This window comes from Teleopsis dalmanni, chromosome 2, assembly GCF_002237135.1.
Source record: "Teleopsis dalmanni isolate 2A chromosome 2, ASM223713v2, whole genome shotgun sequence".
Lineage (NCBI taxonomy): Eukaryota > Metazoa > Arthropoda > Insecta > Diptera > Diopsidae > Teleopsis > Teleopsis dalmanni.
This window is the reverse complement of record NC_051847.1, coordinates 175,890,367-175,901,918: the sequence shown is the minus strand read 5'-3', so window position 1 is coordinate 175,901,918 and position 11,552 is coordinate 175,890,367.

The window sequence follows — 11,552 nt, the reverse complement described above, 5'->3', positions numbered from 1 at the left end:
TTTCCACATTCAGCTCCTATTTCCATTTTAATTAATTAGACTACCAATTTAGTCAACATCTTCAAAATCCCACAGACAATTATATTCTTCAGGAATACCATCAGAAATTTCATTCCATTTTTCATAGAGACTTAATGTAAAATCTTTAAATATCAAATAAATCGGTTTTGATCCAAGATATGCACAAATAGAATTAGCAAAATGAATTGATTTATTCGTTGAGCTACAACCAAATGTCACCTGTTCAACATGTGCTCTTTGTATAAGTAACAATTGATCTACAAGTGCTCGCAACCAAATTTTTTTATTAGAATGTGAGTTGAGAAACCTGACCAATAAAGAATATTCCTCATTACTGTCATTAATCTCAGTAATTTTTCTATGCAGATTAAAGCCCTCTTTTGGCATGTCTTCTAATTGCATAAGTATTGGAGCAGGAGTTTTCCAGTTTACGTCGAAGTTATATTTTTTTACGAAGTTTAGAAATGATTCCATATTCTCGGTACTAATTTCTGATATATTGTTGATATTCTTCATTATGTTTAGAAAAGATGACACACCATCACCCAAGTGTAGCCGCTGCTGTTTCCATATTGGATTTCTTCTACCACGCAACATAATACTAGAACATGCGATATTCTCTACCGTCTCTCTTAAAACTCCACTTTCTTTGACATACAACTTGGCGGGTATACACCGACTGCTTGTAATAGTACAGCTCTTTTGGTAAAATTTAGTTTTCATAAACTGTTTAAATTCGTATAGTGAAAGAATTTCATTACTGTACTCCACCAACCCACTAATGTCCATTAAACAAACGATGTATTGTGGTTGTGACAGTGGGGCACCTAGGGCAATATACGTTATTATTACCGATGGATCTACACTTTGTGCTCCACACATCAGTCGCTCTACTTTATTGCTTTTAACAATATGTCTTTCTTTGGTTGTCATCTTGAAATTTTAACAATACAAAACCGAAAATATTAATTTTTAATAATTTTATATAAGACGAAAGAGTACCATAGAGTCTAGAGTTTCATTTATTTATACAAATGATTTTATTTATCAAAAAATATTACAATAATAAAAATTTAAAAAAAATATTTAAAATCAAAATAAATTTTAATACATGTCAAATTTTTTTCTGGTAATTTTTAATATATTTATCAAATATAATGAGGATTGTTCATAATAATGCTTTAATTTTTTTATGACAAAATTATTTCCATTAAATAGGTTTTAAGCTTATAAAAAAATATCAATGCTCATATTTACTATCCTTCATTGGTAACCCAGCAATTTGTTCTTCAATATATACTTGACTCCATATATCCATTTAAAGAATTGCATGCATTGCTCCACCCCTAGATAAAAGTAATCCTTTATTAAAAGCTTAATGCTGGAAAGTATTTATATATTTTATAAGTTCTGATATCAAAGAACCATCCATACAATATATTATATCCCATATAAGTGCTTGAAGCTATTCTTCCTCAAAGTACAGTCATATTTCGAGTAAGGCTTGAAGTTCTAGTATTCATATAATGTGCACTTCTTCTTGTAACTAAGATGGTCATCATTTGATAAAATTCGAGAATTAAAAAAAGTTCTTTATACCTAAATTTATGGTTATGTTTTATTAAATATGCCATATATTTATTTGATAATAGAAGAAGTTTTTTCCCATTCGAACATGGTTAACTACGCCAAAACTACTAATACTAGTATATGGCATTAAAGTCCAATATTGCTGTCAAGTCAATATAAATATATATTTTTTAAAAATTATTTCCGTGAACTCACAATACAAATATCAGAGTAATTGTAGAAAATTCTGCCTGTAGTTGCAAATCGTTTTCAATTTTTCTGGAAATTCATTCAACGAGTACTAATATGCGTGAAAAATTTTAGGAAAATCTTCCCAGAAGTCACAATAAAAGTACCCTATATTTGACAGAGAAAACAATAACAGATAACTCACTGTAACGGATTGAAGGTCACGATAATGTACACACCCATATTGCAATAATCAGAAAGCCGAGTAAACAACTGTTCTTCATATTGTTTAATTTTTCTATAAATTCTAAATATATCCTTAAAATAATTCAATTTACCGTATCAATCTGAAAAGACAAGAGCTAATTATATTAAAGTTATAATATAATATTTAATATGTGTCATGGTAAAAGTAATCAACGCCATAAAAAAGATCGTGTTCAGCGTCATAACGATGTCCTAAGCGATGAAATTCAGGACATAATGATGGTATTTTTGGAAAATATGATTCGTGATGCAATTACATATACTGAGAATGCCCAAAGAAACAATATAACTGACATGGATGTCATACATGCTATGGAGAAACAAGGTCGAAATTTTGACGGTTTCGGACGATAAGTAAATATCGTTCAATCACCAATGGTCCTTTTCAGGACCCCAATATTTTTATGTGAAGAGATTAATTTTCATTAATAAAATAAATTAAAAAATTAAACTTAAATTAAAATAAATACAATTGTCACACGATATTTTTATATGTCTATATAGAAAACAATCATTATCGCGATCTGAAATTTTAGCGATCTTATTATTCGAATTAATAATAATATAAAATAATTTAGCGAATTACTTATGTTATTAGAGCATGTAGAGAATCTTAAAATAAAACTGTTCGATCATTTTAGTATTCAATATTTTGAAACATGTCGTACGATACATTTCAAATAGTTTTCTAGATTTTTAAATAAATTGTATTTCTATTAAATTGTACAATACAGAAAGATTACAACAACTGTTGGAGTGATGCCTAGATTTTTTCAGATGTTCCGAATAAATTGAATATCTTGCTTTTGCTGATAGTATTCCTATGACCTAGAACCTATCACGTTGAAAGGTAAAATCAAAAACCTAAGAACTTTAAAACAGTTTGAGTGAGTCTATGTAAATGATTATTTTTAATAATATCTACTTCCACATAATCTATCGTATTGACGATCACTTACGCATGCAAAAAAATTACAATGTCTATAATATATTGATTTATGCAATTTCTCCAAACAAACTCAACTGCCTGTTTAATTTGTCAGTTTCTATTGCTAAATCCCTACTTAATAAGAACTTCGTCGACAGCCAAATTTCGGGATTCAGTTACATGTCGAAATGGAAGAATAGAACAGATGTAGTCAATATTTTTTAAAGTAGGATTGCGAGAATAAAGAAGAAACCATGACATAAAAGTGGGAAAAGGGTGTAGTAGTAGATATTCCATTTAATAGACTAAACATAAATTAAATACGGAAATCCAATTAACACGGCCGATACAGCATTTTTTAAAATAGAAAAATTATTGTTATCAAAATTATGATGTGAACTGTAGCATTTCCGAAATTTTTTTTTACGTAAAAAACTAATAAGAAAAAAATGATAGAATGCTATATAAAGTTATTGCGATAGTTTTTTCCAAGAAAAATCCGATTTATTGTTTAAGAGATAATCGGTCTATTGTTTTTGTATGATTTTCCTTAATAGGACAATATGGGGAAATAATATCATGGTTTTGATATAATGTGCATTATATATACATATATGGAGACCTTAAGTATGGATACTATACAGTTTTTTTGTAGAGTATTTTATGCGTTATTTATTTTCTTTTCATATTTCTATTTTATACAAAAGAGTCCTCAACAGAATAATATTGAACGAATGGACGAATACAACATAAAGGCATGAATCTGTAAAACCCGAATTATTTTGTAAAAAGTCTATCATTATAAAGAAAAACATACAATTTTTATTTGAATTATTTAAAATAAAATTTATTATTTTTTAAAAATGTACCGAAACTGAAAGACTTCGCATTTAAAATAAAATCGATTTGATATCGATTTGCTACATTTTTAGGTGAATAGAAAAAAATTGTCATTGTATAGGTACCATCAATTTTATGAACTAATTTTAAGAACTGTGAGATATCATGTAGTGTATGTAGACAAAAACTTTTTCAAAAAAAAAGTATGTTAAAATAAAGAAAATGTTTATTTTTTTCGCTTAACTTTCAAGTCATATTATTGCACATTACTTTAAATAAATTACGGTTTTGAATTTCAAAAGAGTTGTCAATATTGACAGCAAATTACGAACATGAGTTGAAATATTAAATTATGAAATCAAATTTGTATGATCGCTATCTTTAAACTATTGATACAAACTTGAACGGTTTACCTTAAAATTGTATAGCAAATAAATTGCATAAATTATCATCTACGCTGCTAAAAGTTTCCATTAAACATGCTTCCTTTAACCATTAACCGATTTCGGAGCATGATTTCAAACGAAACTGGGTCACCCACCGCAAACTGACAACACTTCAACTTAACGAAATGTCACTTTACATAAAAGCCTAAGCACTCAGCTGTGATCTTTGATGGAGTTCGCAACTAAGTGAGTGCACAATTGGAACAAATTTACACAAGCCCAAGGAGGCAAGCAGAAATCGTGCCACAATCAAGCACTTTGTGTGGGTTGTTATGAAATACAATCAACGTTTATTAAACCAAAAGCCAAGAAAAGGATGAGTTGATTTCCAGACAGATCGAGTTATTTATTAAAGCATATCGCAGGCAGCGAATGTTTTTCATTTACGGTGAAATTATTGTTTTTTTATATTTATTTGTGTTTGCAGAAAATAACACTAGAAATTCAATTTATTTAAATTAAAATTATTACATAAAAAGTATTTCAAGCGACTTAAAGATTTAATTAGAAAGTCAGCGGTATATGCAAGCCAGCGTTGATATCAATGCCGACACTAAGAAAATCAGCAACAATCGCTTGTTGCATGTCTTAACCAATTGCTACTATTTTTTAACCTTTTTCTTTCTAATATCATTTCATTCAATTTTTTATTTCAATCTGCTTGACAATGTGCCAGGCTGTTGACAATTTCCAGATTTTCAGATTTTTAATGTTAGCAATTTTGATTGCGTGGGCTTGGGACTTTTGGCCAATTTACTGCGTCACTGTTCGTTCCACAATACAAAAATGTTAAAGTTTTTCATTGCTAAAATTTGATTCGGAATTTTTAATTTTTTTACGATATCCCATAACCACTTTCAACTTTCATTTGAATTTCCGTATTTCAGCTAACAAATCTACTTCCAATTGCTATAAAAATTACGTAGCGCAATTTTTTATTTCACATTTCACGCTATAAAAGCTTTTCTTTGAGGTTTGGTTGCTGCCTTGGGGCCTTTCTAGTTTGACATTTTATGACACGTTAGGGTTAATGTCTAATGCACTCCGGCATTGAAGAGGAGTATATATGCATGCTTTTATATAATAGGCTGATCGGCTGATTGGTGCAACTGCTTAATGTCAGCAACTTAACACAAATGACCTGCAGTCACTTCGAATTGAGAAATTCTTTTTAGTGACTCTTTTCAAATTTTATTAAATTTTATATGTATTTCGCATAATTTTTACTACATTTTTTTTATTTATTTTTTTGGTTTATTGGTGAATATCATAAAAATTTCCCACCATTTTTACTAAGAGATGCGCTACACTGATTGCATTGTAGGTGGTATACTAAAATTACTTCCATCATTATGCATTATACCATACATACCATGACAAGTAAAGAGTTTTTTATTGTTCATTATTCAATACTAAAATGATTTTTAAATAAAAACAAATTACTCAATTTTTATTATATCTCTCCTAACAAAAGTTAATTTTATTATACTAATTAAATACAAACGTTAATTATCTCATACAAAAGAAAATACTTAAAAAAGTATTAATTATATTAAATTATTATACAATATATATATATATATATATATTTATATATTTATCATTTTATTATTTTAATAAGTTTTACATACGGGCTCCTTACAGAATATTCATCGTATACGAATTACACTAATACTTTTCTAAAGATTAAATATTTAATCTTATTAATTCAAAACTTCTTAAATTTTCTAGGAATAAGTACAGTAAAACTCCAGTAATCAGAGTGTAGGATACTTCCTGCAGAAATCACATTTCAATAAACATGTACAGAATGATAAGGAGCTTAATTTTCGGAATTTCAAATTTATTTAAGCTAGAAGTAAAAACGTTAATAACAATAATTATTGTGTAAGAAGTGATATTATTTAACATAATAAGGAATCAAACTCTTTCAAAGTGTACTCTATAACACAAATTATTTTATTCATAAATAACAGAATTGTTAGAGCGAAATAATGCAGAGAAAGAGATTGGCGAGGCCTATAAAAAATAACTCGCAGGAGCTAAATATAAAGTTTTTCAGTGTGCACAATATCAAGAAGATGGTTGTGACGACGAGTTAGCGATCTATATGCCAAGAACAGCAGGTATACATCCAGATTTCGTTTTCGTGGTAAAGTAAAAAACTTGGTCAGATATTTGATGGCATCTGTTATTGATATAGTCACTAATGATTTTCCTTAACAAGACTTCGCAAATGTTTCATTTGTTACATATTTAAACCGGAAAGTATGCAGTCAGTCGGAAATCAAAAATAATCTTTAGCAGTCTTTGAAATAATGCCTCAAAAATTAATGATTTGACATTTGACATTTTTGTCAGCATAGAGATTTGTCAGCATAGATATCTTGGCGTTGCCAAGATATAGCAAATTTTTGACATACTCGAAAGTATGGTCGCCAACCACAAGTTCGGCGTTCGAGAGACACACAATTCTACCCATTTACATACATACATATATGCATTTATAAATGTTTTCACAAACTTATTGTTAAAAGAATTTGCTGTAAAAAATTTTAAACTAACATCTAAAATCAAAAAGCAAAAGTATCGATTCACACGAGTTATCATTATAATATATAATAATTCTTAAGTTTATCATATGTCCACACTTTTTAGCTATTTTCACAAAATATATATTTTACACATATGATATTTACATACATATGTTAAATAATAGTTTTGTTTCATTTTATATGAAAATTTCATTCATTCCTCAAAACTATTCACAGTAGCATAAGTTTGTACTGAACAATACTGTACTACTGTGAACTGTCCGTAGTACTGTTAAAATAAACTTGATTTTGTAGAAATGCTGTTTCGGTCAAAAAACGACAAATTCTTGGAGTATTTTGAATGTGGTTATAATTCAAAATTTGATGTTCATATTTTCCTACAACATTTTATCTGGATATCTGTAAACATATGCCTCGTAAAACCTACAATACCTCGCTCATTTGAACCTCTGCAAGTTTGGCACCAATTTTTCAATTTTTTTTTTATCATCGATTTTAAAAAACATTACTCTATGCTCTTTTGAAAAAGAATCCAATATTCATATAAAGACCCATCCGCCTATCGCACTGCTAAATATTTTCAGATGATAACTAGTATGAAAACACAAATTTTATAGCCACTAGGAAAAAACTTTGATTACGTAGGTAATCATATAAGGATATTTAAAAATAAAAGTGGTAGTGTGACACATTGAATTCACTCAATCTTAAACCTAATACTAAACCTAGGTTTAAAAGTGAATGCCTTTACGTAAAACACACTATAGTCATCAGAAAACTTAGCAGTAAAAATATTAAATTCTCTCTTTTTAATGAAAATTCATTATTTTATTGAAATACCATACATTCCTCGTATATATGGATATAGGATACGGATATCCCCAGATATATGCAGAGGCATGCAATTTATCAAGCAAACGTAAATTTTACAGCGAATAAATATTTTCGACAGCATTTCAAACATAATTATTTTAAAATTTTTTGACGGTTTTTGAATTGATCATTTCGTCGACTTCTCAAATTTAAGAAAAACTTAAATTAATAATGAAAACTATATCAACAGATATGCCAACCATTAATCATGTTAATATGCCATATTTACATAACATTTGTGCATATTAGCATGAACCAGAGGAACGTGTAACGTCCATTATGTGCAACGCCAAACACGCAATTTTACTTTGTAGTGCCACGACTGCCACCAAAATTTCGAAGAACTCAAATTAAATTTTCAACTTTCCTCAAATGAAAATAGTATCTGCTGCGATAGTTTTTCCATTTTTTATTCACTTGAAAGAGCATTGAAGCTAATATTTTAGGAGGCATGTGCTGCATGCACCACATGCGCTTAGCTAATCGAACGGTCTTGGCCAACATTAATCAAGCAATCAAGGAAATATCACTTTTTTCTAAGGTTTTTCTTGCAACTCTCACAGCTCTCATAATCACTGCCAACCAAACAAGGCTTTATGATTTAATAATGCAATATGCTGCATGCAGCATGCAGCATGCAGCATGTAGCTGTTGCCGCTATACTGTTAACTGTGCACGATAGCCACATTTAAATGATATGTTGAGGTTAAATTATGAATAGTTTTCAAAAAGACGACAAAGCCCCATAAGAAATACAGGTATACGTGGATTTATTAAGAAGACACACCACGCCTACAATATTGAGTGATCTATTGTTTGAGTACAACTTGTGTTGTGATATTATGCATACTATTACCATGTAAACACTATACCAAAAATATACAAACACTATAGTTTTATATAAAAATTTTTGACACATATTTTATCAAACTTTTTTTTAGACTAACGCTTAATATCCCGATTACATTGAATTGATTTTTATGAAACCACTTCTGATACTTTGAAACAATAAATGAATGAAGACTTTCGTACGTTGATTTAATATGACACTTAACAAGAATTACTAACTAAGTTTTACTAGGGCTTTGCTCCAAGAAAACTAGTCATCATTACTAATAAATTGTCGGAAAATAATTTTGTTTTTACCTGACAGAGCGCTTTTTTTACAGCTAACTTCACACTTAAGCTGCATAATTACTTTATCTTCTGATATTTGATAAAGCCGTCTTGTTAAAAAATTCGATTGATTCTAGTTTTTAGTTAATGTTCTTTCGACATATGTTACTATCGAAAATGTCAAACAATTATACGATGAATGTCAAAATACGGGTTTGGAAAATATCGTTCCAACAATTTTGATGCTGGAGATGCACCATGTTCTGGAAGGTCAAGTGGCTCTGATAAAGACACCATGAGGGCATTAATTAATGTAAACCAATTCGTGAGCTCGCTAAGATTAAATTTATTTAATTCGACCATTTGTGATCATTTAAAGAAAGAAATTTGTGCCGTCGTGATGACGTTTGCTTCTCAAGCGTCAAAAAAATTATATATCTTTACTAAGGCAAGAAATGGATTGTCTATATAAATATTAAGCTTAAATTAATGTTATTGTTAAGCTGAATAATGAAAGATGCAAATAAAAAATGAATTAACACAAATCACTTCGAGTTCCAATATAAATAAATGTTATCTATTTGGTGGATTTCACAGTAACAGCTTTTTTTTTGGATAAATCGAATGATTCAATTAAATAATAAAGACCGAAATTTATCAATAAAAAAGGTATGATATTCCACAGAGTCAATACAAAATTCCATTTAAGTTTAAAAACTCATCAAAAGCTTTTACTGTTTGAATCAAACATACTTACTCCCAAATTCATCGTAGTGTCCAAATCTGGCACTAAATAATTATTATTTATTTCGGTCTCTACATTTAGAAAAATAATTTAGTTAGTTAAGTCTCAGGTTAAAATATTCTTAATCGACGCATTATGTTGGCTCAACCACATGTTCGTTTTCATATCTTCTCTACCAGATGAGCTAAAATTTCTCTAACAAAATTATCAGGTCAATTTAACTAGTATGTGGTTAGAGCATATTTTTCTGAGTTTATAAAATTTTGTAAATGGTAAACTTTAGGTTTAAGTGGATAGGTCTAAAATCAGCAGAATTATTTATTTGTCAGGAACAAATAAACATTGTATGAGCTTGAAGTGATAATCACAATCAAAAATCTATATTTTAATAAAATAAAATGTGCAATATTTCATTTTAATAAAAAAAAATAACTTTTTTAAAAAACTTATAGATATGTTAGATATGTAGAATTTAAATGCGGCAATATTTCCTAACGCCCGAATAAGTTCCTTATATACGTAACATAATTGTGACTAGTCTTTGGGATTATCATTTTTAGACATTAATTTTATTTGGGCAAAAAACTTGGTAAGATAAATTTGATAAGCTTTAGTATATTAAACACCACAAAAGACTTTGTTTAGTCTTATTGCGTATTTTAATTAATATAATTGTATGTTTATTAAAAATTATTACTGCAAATGACACTTTAAAATTATTTTTCCATTATCTACTTACATATCTCTTCGAAATATTGATATAGACTACCATTATTAGTACAAATATTAGAGCATGAAAATTAATATCAATAAATTCGTGATATTTATCAACAAATTATATAGCTTTAAATTCATATCACAAAATAAATTACAACTTTATAAATATCTTTTTGATATTTTTGAAAAATAACAATTTTTAGCCTTAATAACGAAATGATCACAATTCCACAATACCCGCAGGATATTTATGGAATCGCTTGCATTGCGAAAGCCACGGCTGCGGTCGGGCCAGGTAATGTGTTCATTGTTTCACAAAATCAACAAGATTGTAACGCTAATTTTGCATTACACAAATGACGCAATTTGCAAGCAGTAAAACGCCATTATTGGTGCGCATTACATGGATTACCGGAGTCCAAAACTGACCAACTTTAGTGGTAATGACGCCATTATACCGGCAATTTTACATGGCTTTGTGCAAGACAAAAATTATTATAATTACGCGGAAATTCAGTAGAAATTGTGTACAAATTTGGTATATCGGCTTTGTTTATTGGCTGTGAGCGAAATGGGTTATTGTATTGCATCTATGGAAGAAATAATTTTAAAAATTACTTCAATGGAAAGTCAATTTATAAAAATTTGAATTTCAGTTAAAACGTTTTTTATCTTACTTTCAGTTCATTTATCTGCTCGCATTGTTCATGAACGAGAGTTATTTGTAGTTTAATTGTCGATATAAATGCTAGCATATATTTTGTTATTTTTCCAATAACATTTTACAAATTGAAATTCTATTTTAGAGCAAATGATAATTTAGGTATTTGTCCTATTTTTTAATATACATTAAGACTGAAAAGTTTTCGGAAATTCTCATTTAAAATTCGCGCGCTGTATATTTTTCGATATTTTAAGTTTATGTAGTTTGGCAGCCCTGTCCTTAATTACTATGCCAAAAATGAGCGCGATCTGTCAGACAGTTCGTTTACGGCAGCTGTTGAAACCAGTTCCCCTCAGTAGTGCGTTGCGAAATGTCTTCGACGGTCGTACGACCGTCCTGAAAGGCTTTGTACCACTCATAAACTTGAGTTTTCGATAAAACTGATTCCCCATAAGCCTTTTGTAGCATTCGCAACGATTCTGCACACGAAATTTCGTTCGAAACACAAAATTTGATGCAAACTCTTTGTCCAATATTTTTTTCCATTGTTTTTTTCGCAACGCACTACTGAGGTGAACTGGTTTCAACAGCTGCCGTAAACGAACTGTCTGACAGATCGCGC